Source organism: Lissotriton vulgaris, chromosome 7 (assembly GCF_964263255.1).
Source record: "Lissotriton vulgaris chromosome 7, aLisVul1.2, whole genome shotgun sequence".
Lineage (NCBI taxonomy): Eukaryota > Metazoa > Chordata > Amphibia > Caudata > Salamandridae > Lissotriton > Lissotriton vulgaris.
Window position 1 is genome coordinate 245595552 of NC_141695.1, and position 13841 is coordinate 245609392.

The following is a 13841-nucleotide window of genomic DNA, read 5'->3' on the forward strand; positions in this document are numbered from 1 at the left end:
TACCTCATGACCCCCTTTAAATGGTAGACAAATTACTCTGGGTGTTCGATACACCCGAACCACTTAAGCCCTCTCTGGACATAAGATTTTATCCGGTTGCGCGCGCTCACAACCTTCCCTCAATCACACTACAGGCATTCAACTCCGCTTGACATTACAACACAGGAACAACATAAAACACCGCAATCTTACAACGCATGACCCTTATACTCACTCTCGACCGATTCTGCTGCTTTTCTCTCGACGCACCGTCAACACCGTCTTCGGCGGGGATTCTTCTTCTGGTCGTCGATGACTAGGGACCTTGGGGTAAACTAAACCTGACCTAGGTTGTCTTCCTCAAGAAGAAAACCATCTTTCTCTGCTACCAACTGCGGGGAATGAGATTTTAATATCTTTTATGATCAATTTGATAACTTATCTCATTCGTCAATTTTGGATCGATTTTTATCTGTCGTTGAGTAAAAGACAGCCCCTGCATAGATTAGATAAACCCCATTAACTGACGCCACTCTGAAGAACCACTTACAACTGATAAAGTTTAAAAGTTTTAATATAAAATTAAGAAAAGTTGCATATACAATCCTCTCAGGATCAAATTCATCAAATATACAAGAACCAATAGGAACATATATTCCCTAAAGAACCTCAGTCTACAAACGAATACAATTAAAGTCAGTTCCAAAATCAGCAAATTAAAAGCATCGATATGAAGTGGTTCTTCTGCGTCATCTACAGAAAGAGAAAAATAATCAAGTTAAATCTGTCCCTACTCTATACTAGGTGACATCCCTATTTCGCAAGTTTCTAGAACCCTAAAAAGGTGTCAGCAGTTTGACTCCCTAAGAAGTTCAAACTCTCTTAGCCTCTAAAGGTAACTTAAGTTTAAGAAGCAGTACCCTCTCTGCCTACCCATCCGCTCTTCTAAGGGTCCTCGGCCTACTGCTCCCTTGCGCTCTGATCTCTCTCAGCGCATCTGCTCAAGTCATCTGCTCTCTTGCTTGCCCTGAGCTCTTCGCTGTTCCCACTAATCGCCTTTGCTATCTTCTCCCCGGGATGCTGTCCCTAAAATACACAATCACAGTGTGGGTGGAACGCCCCTTCGACGCCCACCACGGACTTTCCCCGTGAGGTCATCTTCTAGCTTTTTCCATGGCTTCGTCTCTTCGCCGTCCGTTAAGTTGACCTTTCTCCTTTAGACGTCATCTTCGTCTTCTTGCTGGTAACTTCATTCAACTTTACCCTTGACATTTTCGGAACAAACCTATCAACTTATCAGCTAACTTTTCTTTACAGCTATGATTGTAACCCTTCTTGGTCCTGTGAATGGTCATTTCAAAACAAAACTCAAATTCCAATCGTCTCCTCTCCTGTTTAGGCAATAAACCTCGTTCGACATTTGTCACCTTAAATCTAACAAGAACTAGACTCTTCGGCTCGCACCTTCAAGTGAAGGCTATTCACGACTCCTGTGAGCCCACTAAATTACCAACAGCGGACTACACTCCTGCGAACCCTTGGTCAGTCAGGTTATAATCACAAATGACCTAAAACTCTCTTAACATTCCTACAAACTTCTTCTACACAGTATAACCTTTAACATACATTTATATATGATAGCATCTAGCAAATACTTTGCTCATGTGTGAATACATTTTACATAGTATACAATTACGTAGAATATAATTTTATATTCTCATTTGTTACATCGTTATGTGTATGCTCTCTGCACATTTCTCCATGTTACATTTCTCGCCGTTTTTGCATTTAAAGTTACACACGTACATGAATTCTACTTTACACGTTCTTCTGTTCGTGAGCATTTCTACACATTACTACATTAGCCCACTACATATACGGGCCTTCTAAATCTAATACATTCTAAAGTGAATACAATTACATTTCCTATATTACTTTGGTTACGTCTGTTAACTTTATGCTATAAGCGTCAACTTCACGTTCGATATACATTTCATTCCTACGTTATACGATATACCTCTAAATATGACTTGGATATACGTTTTATTCAAATTGCGCTCTCTCAAGCCCATTGTTTACCATTGGTTGGCTTTATTGTCATTGTCATTGGTTTGCTTCTTATTGGTCATCTGCTGGTGGCTTCGTGCCTCTTCATGCTTGTCCCACCACTGGAGCATGGACTCATTACTTGTGTCCTTCCATTGTTGATTTTATCAGCTTCTCCTTTTCTTTTTCTTTTTAAGCACTCTACCAGAATACGTCTTTTTCAACTGTCTCTCTCATGTAATTATCCCACCCCGTATGCCTCCTGCCCTCCCTCATGCCATTGTCTGTGTTGCTTCCTCCACCCGCCATAACTGGTCCATGTTGCTTGATCCTTACCCGCTTTCCCTGTTGCTGCTTACCCCCTTCTGCTGTCCGTGATGCTGATTGTCCCCTCAAACTGTGCATGTGGTTGCTTGCACTCTCCTTTTGTCCATGTTGTTGCTTGCCACCACCCCCTAGCCGTGTAGTTGCTTACCCCCACTCACTAACTGTTTTGCTGCTTGCCTCACACGCTATCTGTGTTATTGCTTGCCCTCTCCCACTGTTCATGTTGTTGCTCCCCCGACCCTTTATCTGTGTTGTTGCTTGCTCTCGCCCAAGTTTTTCATATCCAAATGTTTGATATTGGTGGGATATATATGGGTAAATATACCTAAACTGACTTTGAGAATGGAAAAACAAGAGTAGGCATTTTAAAAATAGTCTGCACGAACTGGATTTTACAGGACACTGATTCGGATGTTTAAAAATTCACAGACCTTTCACTATTTTATTACCGTACTATGCAAGCTATTCTGTTGTGGCTTCTCATATTATCCAGTGAGTGAACTGTTGTATCAGTACTTTTGTAAAAGTCCAAACATTATTACACAGTTCCATCAGCAAGGTAATGCTGGTGAAGTGCTTCGAGGAGGACATACGTAAAACAACATTTGTTGATACCTTAATTTCTCACAGTGACGTGCGGCATACATTTGAATTGACCATTCCTGGGATGTGGGGTACAATATTTTAAAGAAAATTTGTTATATAATGTTTTTAATGTATCCGTTTTAGTGAAGCACATATAGGATTGCAGAGGGCACATGGTACTGCATCATTCATATAGTGCAAATACCTCATTGCGTACAGCATCGCTTAAAAATATTGGCAAACCAATAAGTCCCAAAGGCAAGACCTATTGGCTTTGCCAATGCTTGGTTTTTTTTATTGTCTGAAGTTGTCTTGGGTGGACATTTAGCTACCGGGGCTTACATAGCAACAATCGCTGTACTTCACATGAAGGGCGACGGGGTGACTGGGGACCCTTCATCTAGTGGGGTTACCTATTTGCGTTACAATTGACACATACTTTTAGCCAATCCTAGAGCCGAGATTATTTCACAGCCAGCGCCTCACAACTAGACAACGTATGCCACAACATGTCCATACATTGCTGCTCCGCCCTCTGTTGGCGGGGTCGAGTCAGTGACTGTTTTACAGATGATAAAACGAGATTGGGGCCCGGGGGGATCCCGGTGTCAGCCGGTGTCCCCCTGGGTTTGTTCGCGCGAGTGGAACAGCCCACGCGCAGGGGATTGTGGGTAGGGTTTGGATCGCGGGAGGGGCAAGCACGGAGGCGCGCGCAGGCAGAGGAGAGCGGCGCTGAGGGGAAAGTTGCGCAGCTTGTTTTTTCGTGTGCTGACACGAATTCTGCAGGCTTTTTGTTACTTAAAAAGTAACGTGCGCGCCACACAAGCGGTGATTTTGCCGTTTTTCGGCGGAATGTCGGCGGAAGGCGACCGTGAGGAACGGCCGGTTGCTCAAGGTCCTGAGGTGACGGTGGCAGCCTTTCCAGGAGCACAGAGGCCGAAGAGGACGGCGTCGGACGGTGTCCTGGATGCGGTGGCAGCATGTAGAGCTCTCCGGGGACGCCAGGCCAGCCACTCGGTTCCACCCCTTACAGGTCTCATTTGAATCGCCTCTGGGGCCGCAGAGAGGTCAGTGGGTATGGGTAGAGCACTCTGCCCCTATGCAGCAAGGGGCGAGCATACGTGGTCAAGTTCCGGCGGGTTTGTCTGGTAAGTCCACGGCTTCTGCCACGAGCGGGCGGAGGTTGCTGCAGCGTTCCCGAGCCACCGCGGCACCTGGCACATCGGGTGGTTTGCGCTCAGTACAGGTGCTTGCTTCTGCAGATCTATCTTGTCCAGGCGAATCAGGTGCGGATTTTGGACCAACGGCCAGGTTGACCGAACTGTTACCTGTGTCCAATTGGGAATCATATGATGGGGGAATTGGGGATGGAGCGAGACCGGGTACCAGCAAAGACATTGTGCAGTTGAATGTGACACAGGATTATCACAATGAAGGATTACACTATGCTGCTGACGACATGGTGGTGGGAAATGTTTTGGACAGTGATGAGGCTTCTATGTTACAGGTTAGGGGACGCCCAGCAAAGGGCGGGGTTTCCAATAATTGTTCTAGTCTGTTACAGAAGTCAAGAGCGGACTCAGCTGCGGTTCTTGAGCGGAATCCAAGTTTTCAGCGACAAGATGACCTTCCGGATTTCTCCAAGCGGGCGGCCCAATTACCTTCAGGTGAGCCTTGTTGGTGGGCGGCTTGGTCTGAGTCAGCGGTGGGTCAGCAGGTGGGGGGGTGGGGGAGCGAAGGAGTCGAGCGGGTACTGTCAATTCAAGCAATGCCAGGAGGGAGTCGCTTTCAGAGGTTCCTTGCGAAACGTCGGGTGGGAGGGATTCTCTTACAACGCCTTCTCGGGACAGCACGGCTGTCTCAGCTAATGTGTCTGGTTCTAGTACTGGACAGAAGAAGCTGCCTTATATGGGTTTGGCCATGCCGCTTGGTATACACCTTTCCGACATGACTAGACAGCGTATTTGGCGGCACGAATTTGTGGATGTGTTTAAACTGTTGCATAGGGACATTCAAGCTAAAGAAGGTTCCAAGGAGGAGGAGTGGGAGATTGCTCGTAGGCCACGGGTGCCTCGCTCTATAGAAAACTGGACTGCTGCATTTTTAATTTATGCTAGTGTATACTGTGAAAAATATCAAGACAGGGCGGTGTCCTTATTTAAATATATGGATACCATATGCAAAGCTTATTTGCAGTTTGGAGGGTATGCATGGCTGAATTACGATGAGGAGTTTAGGGCGCGGGTGGGTTTGTTTCACGATAAGCCATGGGGGGAGGTGGACCAGGAACTTTGGTTACAGTGGATGTCAGTTGCACAGCCTAATGCTACCCTACACACCGCAAGTGGTTTGCCTATCGCATATCGGCCCTTTCTACAGCGTCCCGCCCACGCAGGGGCGGGTATGGTTGGTAGGGGACAATTGCCTCCCTTGGGTGCCTGCTGGAATTTTAACAGAGGATCTTGCCTTAGACAGCTCTGTAGGTTTAAACACGAGTGCTCCCAATGTGGAGGAAAACACGCAGTTACTCAATGCCTTGCCCAACAACCCGTTGGTGGGACAGGAAATTTCCAGCGAGGGGGTGGGGGAGCTTTTCCAGCAATTATGCCAAAGGGCTCCTACACCCATTAGGTTGCAAGCTTTGTTGCCATGGTTGGAGCTTTACCCGGATTTTGAGGCAGCATCGAAACTATTTTGGGGTTTTTTGGAAGGTTTTAGAATTGGTTATCAAGGGCCTCGTTCTTTGCGTTGGTCGGACAACCTGAAATCGGCCAAGGAGCTCCCCCATATTGTTCGGAAGAAGTTGTTGAATGAGTTGCACGCTGGTAGGATAGCAGGACCGTTTCCACATTGTCCATTGGCTAACTTGATAGTGTCACCTTTGGGGGTGGTGCCCAAGAAGTCGGTTGGAGAGTACAGATTAATTCATCATTTATCATGGCCAGAAGGTCAATCTGTCAATGACTATATTTCTCCTGATGATTCCAATGTTTCATATGCGTCTGTGGATGATGCACTCCGTATGGTGAGACTAGCTGGAGCTGGGGCTGAATTGGCTAAGTGTGATGTGCAGTCCGCTTTCCGTTTGATTCCGATACACCCCACAGATTTTGAGCTTTTGGGGATGCATTTTGATGGTGCCTTCTATGTTGATCGGGTACTTCCCATGAGTTGCTCGATTTCTTGTGCCCTTTTTGAGAGTTTCAGTACTTTTTTGCAATGGTGTTTTGTGCAAATGAGTGGTCATCAGGCAGTTTGTCACTATTTGGATGATTTCTTCTTCATTGGCAAGGCACAGTCTGGTCAGTGTGGTAAGGCAATGCAGTTCTTTCAGCGTTTGGCAGAGGTTTTTGGTGTCCCACTGGCTCCTGAGAAAACGGAAGGGCCTTGCACTCAACTCACATTTTTGGGGATTGAGATTGATACCACGGCCATGATGGCCCGCTTGCCGCGTGACAAGCTCTTGGAGATCCGTTCATTTTTGTTGGAAGTTCTGGATAAAACGAAGATTGAGCTTCGGCAAATTCAGCGTTTGCTGGGCTATCTCAATTTTGCTTGTCGGGTGGTGCGGGCAGGGAGGACGTTCTGTAGGAGGCTTGGCATGGCAATGTCTGGGGCCACCCTTCCGCATCATCGTGTTCGGCTTTCTAAAGCTGTCAAAGAGGATCTGCAGGTGTGGGTGAGATTTTTGGAGGATTTTAATGGAGTTTCGATCTTTTTTCTGGAAGATGACACGATTTGGCAGATACAGATTTTCTCCGATGCCTCTGGTAAGAATGGTTTTGGCATCTTTTGGGAGGGACGTTGGTGTGCGGAGCCTTGGCCGAGCACTTGGTTACAGCAAGGTCGCAGCATTGCTTTTTTGGAACTGTTTCCTCTTGTGGTGGCTTTGTTGGTTTGGGGGGAGGAAATGCGTGACAGATGTGTGTTGTTTCACATTGACAATTTGGCTGTGGTTCACCTTATCAATAAGCAAAGGGCAAAAGACCTGCGGGTACTTCAGCTGTTACGACATTTTATGCTTCAGAGTTTGAAGTACAACATTGTTTTCAAGGCCCGACACATCCCGGGGATCAATAACTCAATTGCGGATGCTTTGTCTCGTTTTGATTGGCAGAAATTCCGGGAGTTGGCGCCAGGAGCGGATATATGCAAGACTGCCATTCCGCAAGACATCTGGGTCCTGGGGCACTCCGAATAACTGACCTGGTGGAGAACTCTATTGCGCCTTCCACCAGACGCAGTTACCGTCAAGCCTGGTTTGAATATGTATCTTTTGCTGAATCTCATAAAAGTTTGGGGCTGGTTCTAGGGAACAGATCTCTTATGTTGCAGTTTGTCTTACATTTGATTAATAAAGGTCTGTCCCATACTACTATTGCAGGGAAGTTGGCTGGGGTTTCCTTTTATGGTCACTTGTTTTTGGGGAAGGATTTGGTTACAGATGTTCTCCTGCGGCGTATGTTACAAGGTTTTAAGAAGGAGTTTTGTCACAAGGCGCGTGTGCGGGAACCAATCACTTTTGAATTGTTATGTGTGTTATTGGGGCATTTGCCCGTTTGTTGCTATGATTCCTGGGAAGTTTCTCGTTTCCGTCTTTGCATGATTTGGTTGTTTTTTGGTGCTTTTCGGGTCTCGGAGTTGTTGGGGCTCAAGGGGCAGAGGGGAATATATTCTGGTGATATCAAAATTCAGGAGGGTGTTTTACAGATATGGCTGGGTCGTTCCAAGACAGATCAGTTGGGTAAAGGGATTTTGATTTCATTACATGCCAGCGGATTGGCAGAGTGTTGCCCAATTGCGGAGTGGTTTTCTTTGCGTCACTCACCTGACTTTCGAGATGGGCCCATTTTTATTCACAGGGTGGGTGACAATATTACTAGTTTCCAGTTTTTGTCGGTGTTGCGGAAAACGCTGTCATTAGCTGGGAAGAACCCCTTACTTTTTGGGACGCATTCTTTTCGTATTGGGGCAGCGACCGAGGCTTACAATTTGGGTTTCGGTTGGGAAGGTATCAAGAGGATTGGTAGGTGGAAGTCTGGGTGCTGTGCTCGATATGTGCGAATGTAAGTTTATATGCTGTTCTAAATGCCTTTGTTCTAACACCAATTTTTCTGTCTAGGTCGGGTTTACCATTCATTGTCCAGGGGAAAAAACACCACGTGGCTGGTTGGACATTCTTTTATCAAGTGGGCAGCGTTTTTTGCCGAAAAACAGATCTATGGCAGAGAACTCGGTCTACCTAGCAAAAAGCATGAACTCCTATGGAATGGTCAAGGTGGGATGAAAGGGTCCCAATTGTTTCCTTTGTTGTCTAGGTTATCGTCAGTCAGAGGCATTCCAAACCTACTTATTATTCATTTAGGTGAGAATGATCTGGTACAACTATCTGGTTTATCATTGTTGAAACAAATGCAACTTGATTTAGCTGTGATTTCAGAAAATTGGTCAGGGACTACGGTGGTGTGGTCAGAGTTTGTTTATCGGCACCATTGGGTGGGCGCACGAAACCAAGCTGCAATTGAAAAGTCTAGGAGAAAACTGAACAGGGCAATGAAGTGTTTCTGCAATCACATGGGTATCAAGGTTTTGTGCCATGCTAACATCACAGGTACGGACATGGACCTGTTTCGTCAGGATGGGGTCCATCTTTCTGACTTGGGCCAGTCCTATTACTTGTTGGAGGTAAGGGAGTTTTTGTCTGCTTTCTGGGGTGACAATCTGTGGTGCTCGGCTAAACGTGAAATTTAATGGTACGGTTTCTTTCTGCTCTTTTCAGGGGGGGGTGGGGACCAGGAAAACTCGTTGGTTTTCCTGGGTGGCGCCTTTTTGGGGATGGGATGGTCAGGAGCGGGCTCATCCTTCCCTATGGGTGGGGGGGGGAAACGAAAAATTGGAAGGAGGTAATAAACCAGGGCATTGTTCTGTTCATTGGGGAAATTGATGATGCAAGGTTTGTGGGGAAGTTTGAAATGTTTGATATTTAAAAGGTTTTACATAAAGATTGTTTTAATGTACAATGTTGCATGGCTATACTGTTTACCTGTCTTAAATAAAGTGACCTTTTATGCTAAAGAAAGTTTAAAGGTGTGGGCTGTTCTTTTTGCGCGATGGGGCCCGGGGGGATCCCGGTGTCAGCCGGTGTCCCCCTGGGTTTGTTCGCGTGAGTGGAACAGCCCACGCGCAGGGGATTGTGGGTAGGGTTTGGATCGCGGGAGGGGCAAGCACGGAGGCGCGCGCAGGCAGAGGAGAGCGGCGCTGAGGGGAAAGTTGCGCAGCTTGTTTTTTCGTGTCCCACCCTCCCTTCCCTTCCTGTAATGTTGTTTTTTCAGAGTTGTTATATATTTAATTGTTGTCACTATAGGACAGGTGACAGTGCCATGGTGTGTTATGATTCTTTTTAGGGCGCCTTTTTGGGGATGGGATGGTCAGGAGCGGGCTCATCCTTCCCTATGGGTGGGGGGGGGAAACGAAAAATTGGAAGGAGGTAATAAACCAGGGCATTGTTCTGTTCATTGGGGAAATTGATGATGCAAGGTTTGTGGGGAAGTTTGAAATGTTTGATATTTAAAAGGTTTTACATAAAGATTGTTTTAATGTACAATGTTGCATGGCTATACTGTTTACCTGTCTTAAATAAAGTGACCTTTTATGCTAAAGAAAGTTTAAAGGTGTGGGCTGTTCTTTTTGCGCGATGAATAATCGTGCTATTAATCTGGCATGTCGGACTGGCAATCCTAGCGCTTACAGTACATAAACGGCCTGTTAGGAGTATCGGTATGTAAGAATTTTCCTGGGGCCACATCTAGTGCCATCGCGCGCTGGAGTTGGTAAATCTTTTGTGTAAATTATTCTGTAGATACGGAATGTACATTTGATAATCATCAAATTCTGTATTTTTTTTGTGTTTTTTTTTTTTTACAAAGGTCAGTATGTTTATTATTACGCAATTTGGCCAGACGGCAGTCTAAAATGAATAACACGCTGCTACTAATCATTGCACCTGCACTTTGTGAGATAGTAGTTCGGCTTTACTTCCCGACCCCAGTGTCTTTTTTTAATCGTGTTAAATGGCCGACGTGGCAGGTATTTCGGTCGGACTGTACCCATTATCCAATGAATAGATGCTCATGCTCATGGGCGTCCGCAGGGGGGGCAAGGAGGGGCGCTTGCCCCCCCCCCCCTGGAGCGACCCTCCTTGACCCCCCTGCGGACGCCCATGAAAACCGTGACTTCAAGACGGGGTTCTTACTCTCTTTCCTCTCCTTTCTTTTATTTGCTTCCCTGTGAAATGGATCCAAAAAAGAAAGACGCTTTTGCTGGAAATGTCATATTTTTCTGACATTTTAATTCCAAAGTGCAGCATTGGGAATAAAAGGCTAAAAATATGAAAAATAGAGAAACAACTAAATAAAGTAAGACAGAGTGGTAGCAAACTGGCCAAACGAATTTTATTCACACTGAAACACATTAGCGCCACTTTTACAGAGTTTGCCAGTGAAGCGCTATTTTTGTTTTCTTGTCTTTGTTTTCCCTGGACTTGGAACTAGTGCACCAATCCTGGAGGTACTGCAATGTGTGGATTGGAAAACAAAATGTGTACTGCGGCTCTGCGTCCAGGGATGTGGTCTTTTTACCATACTTCTTACCTTTTGTAAGGGTATAAGCAAAGGATATTGAAATGGGTCCATCCAGGGCCCTGTAGTCGTGTCCTTAACTTTTCAGGCAAAAGCACTCACTGATTTCTGAATAGTGAGTGTAAAAGCATTAAGGTTACCATGTTGTTCCTGCTTACATTTCCCATGGTTTGCAAAATTTTGCATTCCCTATAAGTGTTTGCTTTTCCAGGATGTTTTAACTTTTTTTTTTGTAGGCCGCATATTGCTCTTGTCTAGTGCGTAATTTAAATTAAGCCGCATCCAGGTGTTTATAGCGGGCAACAATTGGGTTGTAGTTGAAGACAGTGGGAGTTTTTCTCAGTGGGGCAGTACAGTGTTCAGTGGGGGAGAGGATGTGGCACTATGGTCAGAGCTGTTGAATTGGGAACTGGGAACCAGGTTCAGCCTTAATGTTCTGTCCACCAGACCACTCTCCTGCGAGAGCACGATCACATGCTAGACCTTAGAAGGCTTCGCAACACCTTAGAAGTCCTGGTGTCTTCGCACCAGCAGGTGGACTCTAGCATGATAAGTGTAGGTTAACCTTCAAGGCTTGTCCACCACTATGCATACTGAAGCTCACCTCCAGTCTTGTGGGCAGGCCTATGAAGCAGCACGCCCTAGAACAACAGTCACTGAGGTCACAGGACCCTTGAGAAGGGCCAGCTCCAGGGCGGTGCAACCATACCGGGTGCTTACTTTAGGTGGAGGCATCATGTTTGCAAGTATATTATGGTTTTAAAAACCCTTTCTGCCTCCTTCCTGGCCTCCAGCAATTTTCGGCAACAATAAAAATGTCATGATGACTCTGGTGATTAATGTTCTTCCTAGAGAGAGATCAAAATTTTGTCTAGTGGAAGTTTTGACTCATGGAAAGGTAGCTCAGAGGGTTAATGTACCGGCTGCAAAGAACATGCGCCATGCAGATCACAAAGTGCACATAATGTAAATAGGTCAGTGGGCTACTGCTTTCGTCAGAGAGATCCTTTTGTTACTTGCAGTTTTTAAGTTAAAATCCTAACTTAGAACAGTGAGCTATTAACTGTCATCTAAGAGCTGCATACAAACTGCAAGATATAAATTAGAGCGTTATGTTCCACTCCCCCCTATCCCCCACCCCAGTCTTTGATTATCTTAATGTCCCAAAAAGTGTTCTTTTGGACAGAAATCCATTCTGATTATTAAGGAGAACCCCTAACCATGGTATTACGTTTTAAATTCCGGGTATTGTGTTTCTCCAGACCAATCATTATAAAACTATATGGGCTACTAGTATGGTTGTCATGTGACTCCTACACCTTGTAGTCCTTAGTCTTATGTAACATTTTCTATACAGTGATTTACCCACATATTGATTGTCTCTGTGTAATGTGTGTGATGTAAAGTGCTCTGACACCCTACAATGGTATGAGTGGCGCTGTAAACCAAATTAAATGCATCTGAGAGAGAGTGGTTATGGAAACTTGGGGGGCACAGTTAAAGGGTGGTAGTGAGGGAATCCATGGAAGATGTGGTCATTGGGGGACACTAACAAACATTAATGCACAGGACACCACCAGTGCAATGGCTGGCCCTGCCCTTGAGGCCAGTCTGCCTCACCCATAGGTACCTCCATTGGCCTTGTTTCAGCAGTAGTAGCTGCCATTCACCAGGGATTGGCAATGCAGGACTTGCACGCACACCAAACTAAGTTTGCAAACTTACAGTCACCCGGCTTCATTCACAAGCACTTTTAACATGTGCTGCCTGCTGTGGGGCCACTGGAATTAATTATGCAGCAAAGGATGACAACATTATGCTGTAGTGTTGACTAAATTATGAATAAAAAAAAAGGCTGCAGCGTAATGCAGTATATTTTCTGATATTTTATTAGTTTGACGTGTGTACGGGGAACATCCTTTACAACGCGGTAATGACACCGCAGTGCCATTACAACACGGGTTTCACAACGCAAGTCGTTACCACGACTTGCGCTGGGGGGCGCTCTAGGATAAGGAATAGTAGATTTACTATTCCAGCACCTTCCCTACTGTATGTAGGCTGGTGTTGGAATAGTAAATCTTACTATTCCTAAGTCCAGCACCCTACAGCGCAAGTCGTGGTAACGACTTGCGTTGTAAAACCTGCGTTGTGATGGTCTGCGGTGTTTTATACCGCGTTGTACCGTCATACATCCGTGTGTACACATGCTAACAGTCTCTGGAAAGATTTTGCCTTATTAGTACCAGTGTAACATACAAATGCAGCAGTGAGACAGGTGACCAGTCAACCTTTACAATAGGCCATCCACTCCGCAGCAACACAAGTCTCATTTTATATTAACTTTTGATATGCTTGAGTTATCATGAATTCTAGCACCAAGAAGCCAATATTGGTAAATATGTGTGCTACAAATAATCCCTAACATATACTGTGCATACAGTATATTCAATCTGGTGCTTTAATCATAGGCTGTTTTAAAGTATTCTGATAAAAATCAAATCGTGCTGAAGACAGCCTTGATTGGTGTTGGATCGAGGACCCGGAAGTCTGCACACCTAGCAGACAGAGATAAAGCACCTTGTCAGAAAGTTTAACGTTTTCCCTACAGGTGGTGTTTGTTGGCCTGTGGCAGGGTCAGTCACATGTCCTGGATTCCTGGCATTTAACTGAGTCTATCCCAGTTCTGCGCCCCAGTGTTTCTTGTGCCCCACCTGGCACACATCATGTCGGAGGATGGTGATGATGTTAACATTTTGCCCCCCCTGGAAAAATTTCTGCGGACGCCCGTGCTCATGCTCTTAACCGATTTCGCATCAGCAGCTAGGCATAGGCTAGGTGCCCTCATGCTATGATCACCCTCTAACTCATGGGCACTCACAAACATCTTTCCAGGGGCCATAAAGTGTGGTCTGTGCTGTGCCCGAGGGCCACATTGATGCCAGCAGCCTGGGAGAGTGTCTTTGGGGGTAAGCTGGGCATAGCGGAGGCACACTATGCACATGATGTGTTCATGGAGTTATTTCGAGGGTTTCTTTCCAAACTGCCTTCTAAATTAAGTCTGTTGTCCCCAGAAGAATCATTGATTTGACAATATTGTGTTATGCTGTATCTGAGCTGCTGTCAGTCTACTGCATCTTGGTGCAAGCCTTCTCTGCCTGCTAACGCTACACTGGGAGAGTCAAGTGTAAAAAGGAAGCAACTTGATTACTGAATTGCAATGGAATAGCATTGCACGATGGGAAACCAGAAAATGCGGAATCAGTC